This window comes from Chinchilla lanigera, unplaced genomic scaffold (assembly GCF_000276665.1).
Source record: "Chinchilla lanigera isolate Chin_1 unplaced genomic scaffold, ChiLan1.0 scaffold00013, whole genome shotgun sequence".
NCBI lineage: Eukaryota > Metazoa > Chordata > Mammalia > Rodentia > Chinchillidae > Chinchilla > Chinchilla lanigera.
Genome location: NW_004955414.1, coordinates 28,653,605 through 28,664,298, shown reverse-complemented (window position 1 = coordinate 28,664,298; position 10,694 = coordinate 28,653,605). Strand labels below are relative to the sequence as shown.

At 46.1% G+C, this 10,694-nt stretch overlaps 1 protein-coding gene across 3 annotated transcripts in view; it reads right to left on the bottom strand.

The window, feature by feature from the left end:
• The window catches only part of Arntl (aryl hydrocarbon receptor nuclear translocator-like), a 95,698-nt gene that overhangs the window by 84,062 nt on the left and 942 nt on the right, over positions 1–10,694 (bottom strand). The window lies entirely within an intron of this gene.

Here is a 10,694-nt window from a genome sequence, read left to right as displayed (position 1 = left end):
TTTCTGTTAGAAAATCCATGAAGGCAATGTGTTCTTTTCAGTGACTCATCACGAGGCAAATGATTTAGGTGGGTTCACATTAAGAAGATAGCTTGAGGGGCAAGGGATTTAGCTCAGGGGCAAAAGCGCCTGCCTGGCAAGCGCAAGGTCGTGAGTTCGGTTCCCGGTACCGGAAAAAAACCAAAAAAAAAAAAAAAAAAAAAAAAACAGTCAAAGGTTGGGTAACACTGTCATTAGTAATACATACATACATACTGCTGACAAAAATGAGGATTTGGCAGATCTCCAGGCAAGGCTTTGCTTCAGGCTTTGCACCAGCTATTACCTGGACAGTATGCAGGCTCATCCATTATTCCCTCAGGCTAATGAAGGTTCTTCTGGATTTCTGCCTAATGCCTCAGGACAGGTGGAACATCCAGGAATGCTGGACAGGCCAGCTGGCTAGATTCTGACACTTGGTTTTCTGGCTCATTGTTGCCCATCACTGCCCTGAGAGACATCCCCAGAAACGAGCAGATTTCCCGTGGATATGTATGCCTAACCTTTCCATCCAGGCCCAGCCCTGTGGCTCTCTAGCTCTGCAGGTAAAATGTGTAACTCTTTAAAACAAGGCCCTTCCTAGCAAAGTGATGCACGTCAGCACCCTAAGGGTGGACAGCGCCACATTCCTCAACAGGCCTCAATAGGGATCTCCCTTCTGGCCCGCCCAGACAACACCTGTGAAGTCCTGTATGCCTTCTCTCTTAAACTTTATGGCTGTTCCCCAAAGGCAAAAAACAGCCCCCCAACCTGCTTCAAGCCTCATATTCTTTTCTTATTTAGCCCAAGAATCAGACCCACATGACAAGGGGCTAGGCAAGGATTCCTATCCCAGTCCACAGAGGAGTCAGGCTCATTGTGAGATATTAAGTAATTTGGCTTCGATGATTAGCTAGAGGAAGCAGCCTAGAATGCAGGTTATGGGACTCCTAGCCTAGTGCAGTTTCCAGAAAAATGTAGCTATTTGTTTTTAAACATTTGTCTTCCACAATGGTGCTTTGCTTCTGAAGAATTCATTAACTTAGATATCTCGGTCACAGTACAGTGCAGATTCACATACTTAAAAGCCACTCACACAGGCAGATGTTCACTACACTCCAGAAATCTAAAAGGTGACAATAACAGCCATGCCAATTAACATAATTGTCAATTAATTCCAACTTCTGGCTTCCTCTCTCTCTCTACCTGGATTCATCGCGTAGCTTGCTCTTAGTCCTCTGCTACAGTTAGTAGCTCTCTGCTCCAACCCAACTGGAATGCTAACACTGGGCTCATGCTCAAGGGACAATTATTTCATCCCATAGGAGAATAACTCCAGGGTCGCTCTACTGCCTACCAGTCTACCTCACTAGGACATCTTTGACTTATCACTTAACCTGAATGTTTTCTCAGCTATGAAGTGGTGGAGTGAACGAAATAGTCTTGCCCACTTCTGGCTCACAGCCTTAACACCCATCCCAAGTCCAAATGCTACATCTGGAGGTTGCTGGGAAACAGTAGAGTCCAGTGTTCAAGAACCTCTACGCCCTGGGTTTTAAGCTATGTGACTTAAGGACTGCTCTGGGCCTCGATTCTCCCACCTCTAAATGATGACAACAGTGGCACCTACTTCATGAGGATTTTGTAAGTATGAGATGAGATAATACCTCAGAAATGCTAAAAACATTGTAAGAACTCCATAGATACACTAGCAATTATCAATATCTGAAATACAAGATTTAGGTCTGAGCCTTGACTCATCTACAAACTTAGATTCACACTGTCATTTAACAACCTTCCATTCAAGGCAAGTGTGTGTCCCTGAAGAGAGGGAAACTTTTAATTTTGCTCTCTTCCTACTCATCTACCTTTAGAAAGACTTGCTCTGACCTTTAAATCTAAATCCTAGTTAAGCCAGGTGTGGTGGTGCATGCCTGTAATCCTAGCACTCAGGAGGCTGAGGCAGGAGGATCACAGTGAGTTCAAGGCCAGCCTGAATTGTATAGTGAAATCTTGTCTCTAAATAAACAAATAAATAAATATCCTACTTAAGATTAAAGATCTAAATTAGACCTGACCACTTCACTGAAGCCTTCTCCCTTCTATGATACTCACAAAGATCTCTCTAGTCTCCAAATTCCTGAGGCACATATAGTCTAGACTCATTACTGGCATTACACATGGCCTGGGATGATCTTTTTTTTTTTTTTTTTTTTTTCCTGGGATGATCTTTAAGGAGATAAAACCGCAGGCTCCTTGGACACACCAACTAAACTGCTCTTCCTTTGTGCCACAATGCTTTTAGCATTGTGCCAGCCATACAGCCCTTCAGATACATGTTGACTGAATAAATGAGTTGTACTATGCCCAAATAAATGTGCATTGTTTCCTTTTAGTTCATGTGGGTCAGCTACTGATTTCCTGCACTTTGGAGCCAATTAAAAATAACATAAAGATGAGTATCAACAGGGCAGGGACAACCACGACCAGCTGACTCCTCATCATCAGTTAAAGGTACTGATATCTGGCCAATGTAGAAAACAAGAAAAACATAGATGTCCAAAGGAAAACGTAAATGGTAAACTAAATTCCAAAGGACCATGTAAGCCTAAGTTTGGGAGCCTATAGTGTTAAGGGGTAAAGAAGTTTGAGGTTTTCCCAAAGCTGAATTCATATGCTGAGTGAACAAACACGTATTTATTGAGTGACTATTCCACACAGACACTGCCTTAGTTGCCGTGGATACAGCAGGGTATAAAACAGATGACATTCCTGCTCATACTCCAGCATCTGAGGAGGGAAGCTAGGTAAAATGCCACCCTCGGGCTTTAATGTGAAGTCCACAATGCAACATCTTCTTGGACTAACTTTGGCTACGCGCTTAAGTAAGGGGAGGAATGGGTCATACACGTGACTGAACAGGGGCAGCGCTAAAAGTGCTCCGTCACTCCCAAGGAGGCATCCCGCACTCTAGAATTCAGCTGTCCAAACACAGCACTCTGCACCTCAGTCATTTCAAGAGTGCCAGTTAAGCTCTGCCACTGGTATCATTTAAATATCAAACCTCTCAAATGGCAAAGTGTCCCACCATGCCAAAAACCAAACTCAAGGTGAGAAAAGAGAGGTGGTAGTAAAGGGTCAAATGGTTTTCTCCACTATAAAACCTTAGGCTCCTTTCTCCTTCCAAGCAGAAATCTCTTCTATCATCTAAAACCTTGAAATTTTTTTCTTCCAGCAGGATACTGAAAATAGCTTTGCATTTAACATTTAAAATTGCTTTTGATCCCACACTCTTTCAGCTCTGTTCTCTCCTACAAACTCATTCTGTTCCCTAAGGCGACTTCTAAGTGTATTTCATAAGCAAACAAACCATCGTCACCATGTTTTACCCCTAAGAGTTAAAAGAAAAAATGATTTACATAATTATATGGGAGATAAGTTGGCCAAGAACACAAGAATCTTATCTGGACCAAAAGTTCTAGGACAAAATTTCTTTCAATTCATCAAGAAAGATAGCAGATCAAAATCAAGGTTCCTGCTCAAACTGTAACCACTGAGCCACAGGGACTTCTGAGTGCCTCCTTATTTGCATGCCACATACCTCAAGAAGGGACTGGAGGTGGCCACTGGAGGCAGGGCTAAACAACGAAGTACGCGCATGTTTTCCTGTTAGGACAATTTGATAGTGCAGGATTGGACAGTGCAGAAAGCCCTGTGAAATCCAAGTTCCACGAGGGCAGCTTACCAGCAAAGCAGCAGCTGGGCTTTGACCCCTACCCCAGTCAGGGCTCTCCCCACTCTCTGCTCTGAGGTCTCATTTATAATATGAAACCAAATTTAACATCACAAAGGTAAAAATTATTTTCATAAAACTTTCTGACAGGAAAAACAGCAGAAGGAAGGACTAAAGAGAACAGTAAATGCTAACAGTAAATAATTATAATGCTGTATAGATGAGGGGACCTAGCAAAAGAAGGCTTAATTAACGCTAAGAATGCTTTCATAGGACGCAGTATGGTTTCAGCTAGCATCAGCATACTGACATATGGCTTTGGTAGGCTCACCTGGGAACTGAACCACTACTTAGTTCAGGTATTTTTCTTTCATATACAAAAATTTATGCCAAGTTTCCATCAACTACCTTACAAATAAACTTTTAGAACAAAATGTGTTTTTCAGATGGTTGTGTATGTAAAACAGAAATAAGGTCTGAAAGCTCTGTAGCTCTGTACTGACATAATTAAAGGAGCAGTAGTTGGTGACACATGCTAGGAGTACATTTATGAGGAAACTCTTCAAACCTTTAATTTGTGTATATGCAACGCTGCATATAAGCAATGCATTATGTTTTATTAAAGGCCTTTTGAGCAGGGTACAGTAAACCGCTAGTTATACAATATATAACCAAGGGCGAATGCTCTAATTCCGTAAGTATTTTCAGAGCCTTTCCAAACCTAAACTTAGGGCTATGGGGAGGAGAAAGGAGAGAGAAAATATCTACACCCTAGACACTCCTGATCCAGTTACTCTGGCCTCCCTTTCTTCAGGAACATCACGCCACTTCCAACTTCTGGCTCTTTGTACTTGCTGTTTCCTCTTCTGCTGATACTTTCCCCCACATCTCTCCAAAGCTGAGCCTCCGAGAGGTCTTCCCTGATGACTTGGCTAAAGTATTCTCCTTGCCACCATGCATATCACTACTGTTTGACTCTATTTGATCTCTTTCCTGGTACCTGTCCCTACCCGCGTTAACATATTCCAAGGGTTAGTGGCTGACTCCTCCTACTGGGCCTATTTTGTTCACTCCTGTATACTCAGGGCCAAGAGCGGTGTTGTGCACAGCACTCGGCTTCACTGACCAAGAGATGAGCAGAGCTGAGCGATGGGGAACGGAGACAAGATCATTCATCACAAAACAACTGAAAACAGAGGACAGGTAACCACAGGTAAGTTGCTAAGTGTAAAATATCACTGTTTCTGAAGGAATGGCTAGCAATCAAAAGGGGAGGGAGGGGAGGGAGGGAGAGAACTGGGAGCAAATGTCAGAGGAGGAGGCTTCACAAAGAAGTGAGATACAAGGGAGGCAGACAGAAGGAAGAGAGGCCTTTCCTGTGCAGGGAACCGTGTGGGACAAGACACAAGCCGGCAGGGTGGCCTAGGGAGGCCAAGGAGAGACATGCAGCTGAGAACTCAGGGCAGGGCTGGCGGGGAGGAACGGGGTCAGTCAGGAGAGGCCTGGAGGAGTGGACACAGGGTGTTCAAGAAGGCAAAGCTGCTACGTCAAGTGGAGAAAGTCAAAGAAGGGAGTAGACAACTGATGAGAAGTTGACCTGGGTGGTCTAAGAGGCAAAGAGAGCCCCTCGCCTCTGCAGAGAGGGAGGGAGAGAGAGAGAGACAGAGAGAGAGAGAGAGAGACTGTGAGCAGAGAGAGGGAGAGACAGAGAGAGACGGAGAGAGAGAAAGTGCACAAGGCATTTCTCTAGCACCTGTGGCAGATTCAGGACAAGCCCCAAGCAGCCTATGCATCCTGCCTGAGAAGCACACAGCAAAGCGGGTTCTGAACCCAGCTCGAAGGGCGGAACATACCTTTCCCTGCTTGCGGGCAGAGGGCAACTGTATTCAGTATAGCCTGTGATTATTATCTTCTGATTCTCTGACGAAGTGGTATCTAACTTCACTGTGCAGTATATATTTGAACATTATATAACACATTTTTATGTAACAGGTTCTTGACATAAAGTAACGTTTCCCTTACTATCTAAATGTATTCAGGGGAACAACTGGCATTAAAGATATACAGAAATATGTATATGTACCAAGAGTGCGAATACATCCAGACTGAGGGTGTTGGTCTTAGGGGTAAGGAGCTAGGGAATGGATGAAAGTGCAAGACTTCTGAAGAGGTCTCCTCCCACAAGGAGCTCTGTAGACAGCTCTGATGGCACCCAGGGGAAGGAGTTAAATCTGGAGGCTCATGTCACACAGGGGCTGGCTGAGCCACACAGGCTACGTCGGAGCAATGTCTCAAAAAGACCGGGGGAAGCAGGAGAGACAGTCAGGCACAGTGCGGTCTGAGAAGCTGCTCAGCCCCCTGGCCCTGCTCTAAAGGAGGAGGCACACTCCCCACACTTGTCAACAGTGAGACTGGTGCCAGTCACTGAGGGGCTAGCTCTCTTGGCGCAGCGCTCAGCACATGGCACACAGGTTTTAATGCAGCAACTCCTTCATGAGAGGCATCTGCTACCGTGGTGTGGTGCAGGCTCTGCAATCCTGCCTCACCCCACCCAGCTGAGTGACCTTGGGTGTTTATAAAACCTCCTCACTTGTAAAATATGGATAATAATGGTGCCTACCTGATGAGGTGGCTCTGAAGATTAAAGGAATTAACAGGTCAGGGGTGACCACCGTATTTGCAGGCACAGAGAAAGTGCTCAATAAATGTTAGCTGCTATTACTGTAAATACTGTCATTTCCATTTTGCAGACAAGCTATCTCAAAGAAGCTAACTAATGTTCCTAGGCCACACATTTCCAACAGCAGTGAAAGAAATACATATATGTAAATGTTTTACTCAGTATATACGCAAAACCCAGTGTACCCAGTGTTAAACAGAATATTAAATCAGGCAGACCATCCATCCCCTTTTTTTCACCGAGGCTGGACAAACATGAGTTTATAGTATTTAAAAGGACAGCACGTACTCGAGTACAAATCATTTTCCATTCTACACCAGCACTCAGCGTTCCCCTGAAGCAAAGATGACTAAAGCTTACCCAATCCCATGTCTCCCTGAAGTCAAGTCCCCAACTCAATTCTCCCTCCACGAGCCGGACTCACTCCCAGCCACATCCACTCACGCCCGCTTCTACACCGCGCACCCCGCCACCACCTGCTCCTTCCAGAAAGCCACCCTGTCATCCCAGCTCCTCCTCTTTCTTCAGCTTCTTTAACTAGGATGTGCCCTGGACAAGTACATCCTGAAGGTGCCCTGTCCCTGTCAATGTGGGAAATCAAAAGAACTCCTTCCATAGTACCCAGCCTGGTGGAGACATCCCCAGAGATAACCCAACATGATATACAGCAGAGCCTAAGTGAACTAGAGAGGGGTCATGGGCTGGGGACACTGTGGCCAGGTATGGGGAGAACACTAAAATGAAGAGTTAATCCTGAACGATCAAGGACCTGAGTTTAGTCTTAAAAGCAGAGGAGGAAATGAGATGCCTTGGGAGAGAGGGAGGAGGGATGGCCAAGGGCTGCCGCCAGGGATAGACAGTCCTCAGCACACAGCAAAGACGGTAGACAACTAGGCTGGATATGGAGACTCCTACCCAGCAGGCCATGGAGCACAGGCAGAGCAACAAGGAACTACCACACTGAGAGCCACCACTCACTGAGCATTTATTACATGTCATGAAATAGGCTGACATTTCCAATATTTTAACTCATTTGGTGCACATCACAACTCTTTCAGGCAGGGATGATCCCAGTTTTACACAGGAAGACACCAAGACATACAGAGCAAAAGCAACCTGACCACAAGTCGTGAAGCTGGAAGGGAAGTTAGAAGTGGAATCCAGCTCCAGAGTCTGTGCTCAGAACCATCCCACCAAACTCCCTCACAGGACAGCTAATGGGATGAAGGATACAGGCTCCAAGGTGTTATGAGGATTCCAGGGGACACAGCTTGGAAGCCGTTTGCAACCTGGCAACTCCAGGGCCACACATGTCTACAATGGATCTTCTAGCAGCTAAAGCAGGAGGAAAAGGGCAGGACCAGAAGGCTGAGGGGCCACTGTGAATACCAAAAGCCAGGACAGATGCCTACCAGCAATGGGTTCAGGAGGAAAATCAAGAGAGCAGCAGGACCTAAAGGCAGCGAGAAGGGTACTACAAAGGGGGGAGGACAGGAGAGATAAAAGCTGGGCTAAGAACAACTGCGGAGTGAGAACAGGCCCCTGGAATTCAAGACTTAACTTGTGTGGAGAAAACTCTGAGAAGAAATATAAAGAAGGGTGGTAAGGAGAGAAGCCAGAGGGCAGGTGCTAAGGATGGGACAGGAGATGAGACAGGAGGTGAATGCTCACAGCACAGGACTTGGGAGGGAGGCAAAAGAGACCTACAGACACAGAGCGCCCCTGGAGACACAGGTAAGTGGCCTGGCCCACCACAGGCTCACAGCAGGTCTGCTTCTTCCCCTTCCGCCTTCCTCTTCAGATCTGGACAAAGATTTCTCTGGGATTGGTGGAGAGGCTGAGGACAAATAACTCAAAGGATACTGTGATGACAGGATCCTGGCAGAGGTGGGAGGGAGTGGCAGCTGGCACTGAGGACGGGCTTCCTGTGTGCTGGGCACTTTACACAGAGCGTCTCCCTTAGTTCTCATGGACTCCAAAAGGCCAGCTGTCACGCCTCCAGAGAGGAAGGGCCTGAGGCCACAAGAGTCAAGCACTTGTCCAAGGCCACACAGCCTGAACTCGAGTCCCAGGCCTTTGTGCCCTGAGAGCTCAGGCTCTAGCCCCTTGTGAGAGCTCAGTAAGAGGAAACAGAGAAGGGGTCCACTTCCTTTCTCTGAACTGGGAGGAGACGAAGGGACAACAGGGAAAGAGACAGAGTATTTTAAATGGAAAGAGACGCTGAGGGCGCTTAAGTCAGAGCAGGTCTTGTTCTGTATGACAGAAAAGACATCGTATTTGGGGTAAGTCCGTCTTGTTACAGTGGCAACAAGGAGAGAAAAGACAGAAGAGTGACATGCCTTGTGTCCCTAAGCACGCACTAAATCTCAGGGCTAGAAAGGACATTTTATTTCCCTGTGAGTATCTACTTTAGTTGGTACTAACTTGAATCACCGCCCATCACTGTCACGTTGTAAGGAGCAGAAACTCCTTAACGTTGACTTTTTCCTATCACTGTGAGAAGTGATGACAGAATCACAAATACAAGAAAGCTCACAGATGGAAGGCAACCTTTGCACCAAAGAAAGATGCAACTCCTTTTTTTTTTTCACATTCTTATGCACTGTTATCAATGTAGCCACGTCTTCTTACAGCGCTTGTCCATCTTTAGTATGTAAACCCCACTAAGACTGCTGGGATAAAAGGATGGATCTGAAAACGTGGCCACTTCCTTTTGCTGTCCTGTGGCATGCAAACCTTGTCTGCAAATAGCAGACAAACTTGAGAGTAGTCATCATTTTATAAATCACTTGAAATGGATCCTTTAAAACACCATCTGTTGATCTGCTTAACTTTCCTATGAAAATAGGACTTCAAGCTCAGATGTTCTGGAGGTTCAGGAGGTAAATGCCAGCCTGAATTCAAGTGGATTAAATATTTAAAGATTTCTAGAACTTTAGAGCAGAAGGAAACTTCGACATCACCTAATTCAACTGTCTTACTTTCCATCTGAGGTGAAGGGAGCTCAGAAAGGATTAGGAACTTGCTCCGATTGGCACAGCCAGGAAAGCTCCACTCTGGGCTAGAAAGAACCACCTCCTAACTCCTGGATTAGGAATCCTCTCCCATTTTATGTGGTAGAGATTGGAGCAAGGTACAAATTTAACTACTGTTTTCACAATATTATTATTTACTGGCTACATCTACAGCCAGACTCACAATGTCTCTATAGAGTCAGCCTCAGCTCATTCAGACAATTTCAAATCCTACTCAGGAAATTTCCAAGCCTTCTACATATGTTCAGAAACCGTTTTAAAAGATTTATCAATAAAGTGAACTCAGTAACAAAGCATAAGCGAAAGATTAAACTGTATATTTTTTAAAAATATATCTCGGAATTTCATTGATATGGAAATCAAATTTAACAGCAGTGATTTTTTTTAAAAAGTCTTGCAGGCATACAGAGTATGCATGAGATTATTCAAAACTGCTCAAGAGCAGCAATGATTATTTTAAGCTCATGATTCAACTGGTACATTAATTAAAAACTCCACCAACCCAAATTGCCAGTTCTTGATATCAACGGAACCAGAAGAATGAAAATAATAATTGTCATATAAAAATAGATTAAAGGAAGGGCAGCAGCCGATGTCAGAAGGACAAACGACAAGCAAATGCGATGGGAAATGAGATGCATCTAAAGGGCAGCTTTTATGTATTAAAAAAAAACACAAAACCGAAGATCCTGGAAAGTCGGCTACTGTTAAAGAAATGGTTCTTCATAAACACCGAATTTGATTTCTGGAAGCCGAGGGAGAAAACTTGGCTGCCAATGCCCTGCTGAGGAGCATCGATGTAAAGAGGGAGAGAGGAGCGCGAGCTCCCAAGTGCCAAAACAAGGTTCGGAGACCGCGACGGGATGGAGGTGGGCGACAGAAATGGGAACAGGGCTTCTGCGGTGAGGGATGTCAGTCAGGTCCCCCTCCGGCCAACAATTTGACGGCGACGCCCGCGTCCAGCGCAGCCCTTCCTTCCCGACGCCCGCCCGCCTCGCCCCGCATCTGCGCGCCCGCTCGCTCGCGCGACCCCCGGGAGGCTGACACTCGGCCCCCAAGGTCGGCTTCCAGGTCCTCCTCCACCTCGCCCCAGCGCCTCGAGAGCTCCCCGCTGTCAAAGCCCGGCGACCGCCAGGCAAGCGGACACCTCGCCCCGACATCTGTCACGGCCGGGGCTGCGGCAGCCTGGCTCGCGGCGCCCTGCGCGGGGTTCGGGGCTGCAGGGCGG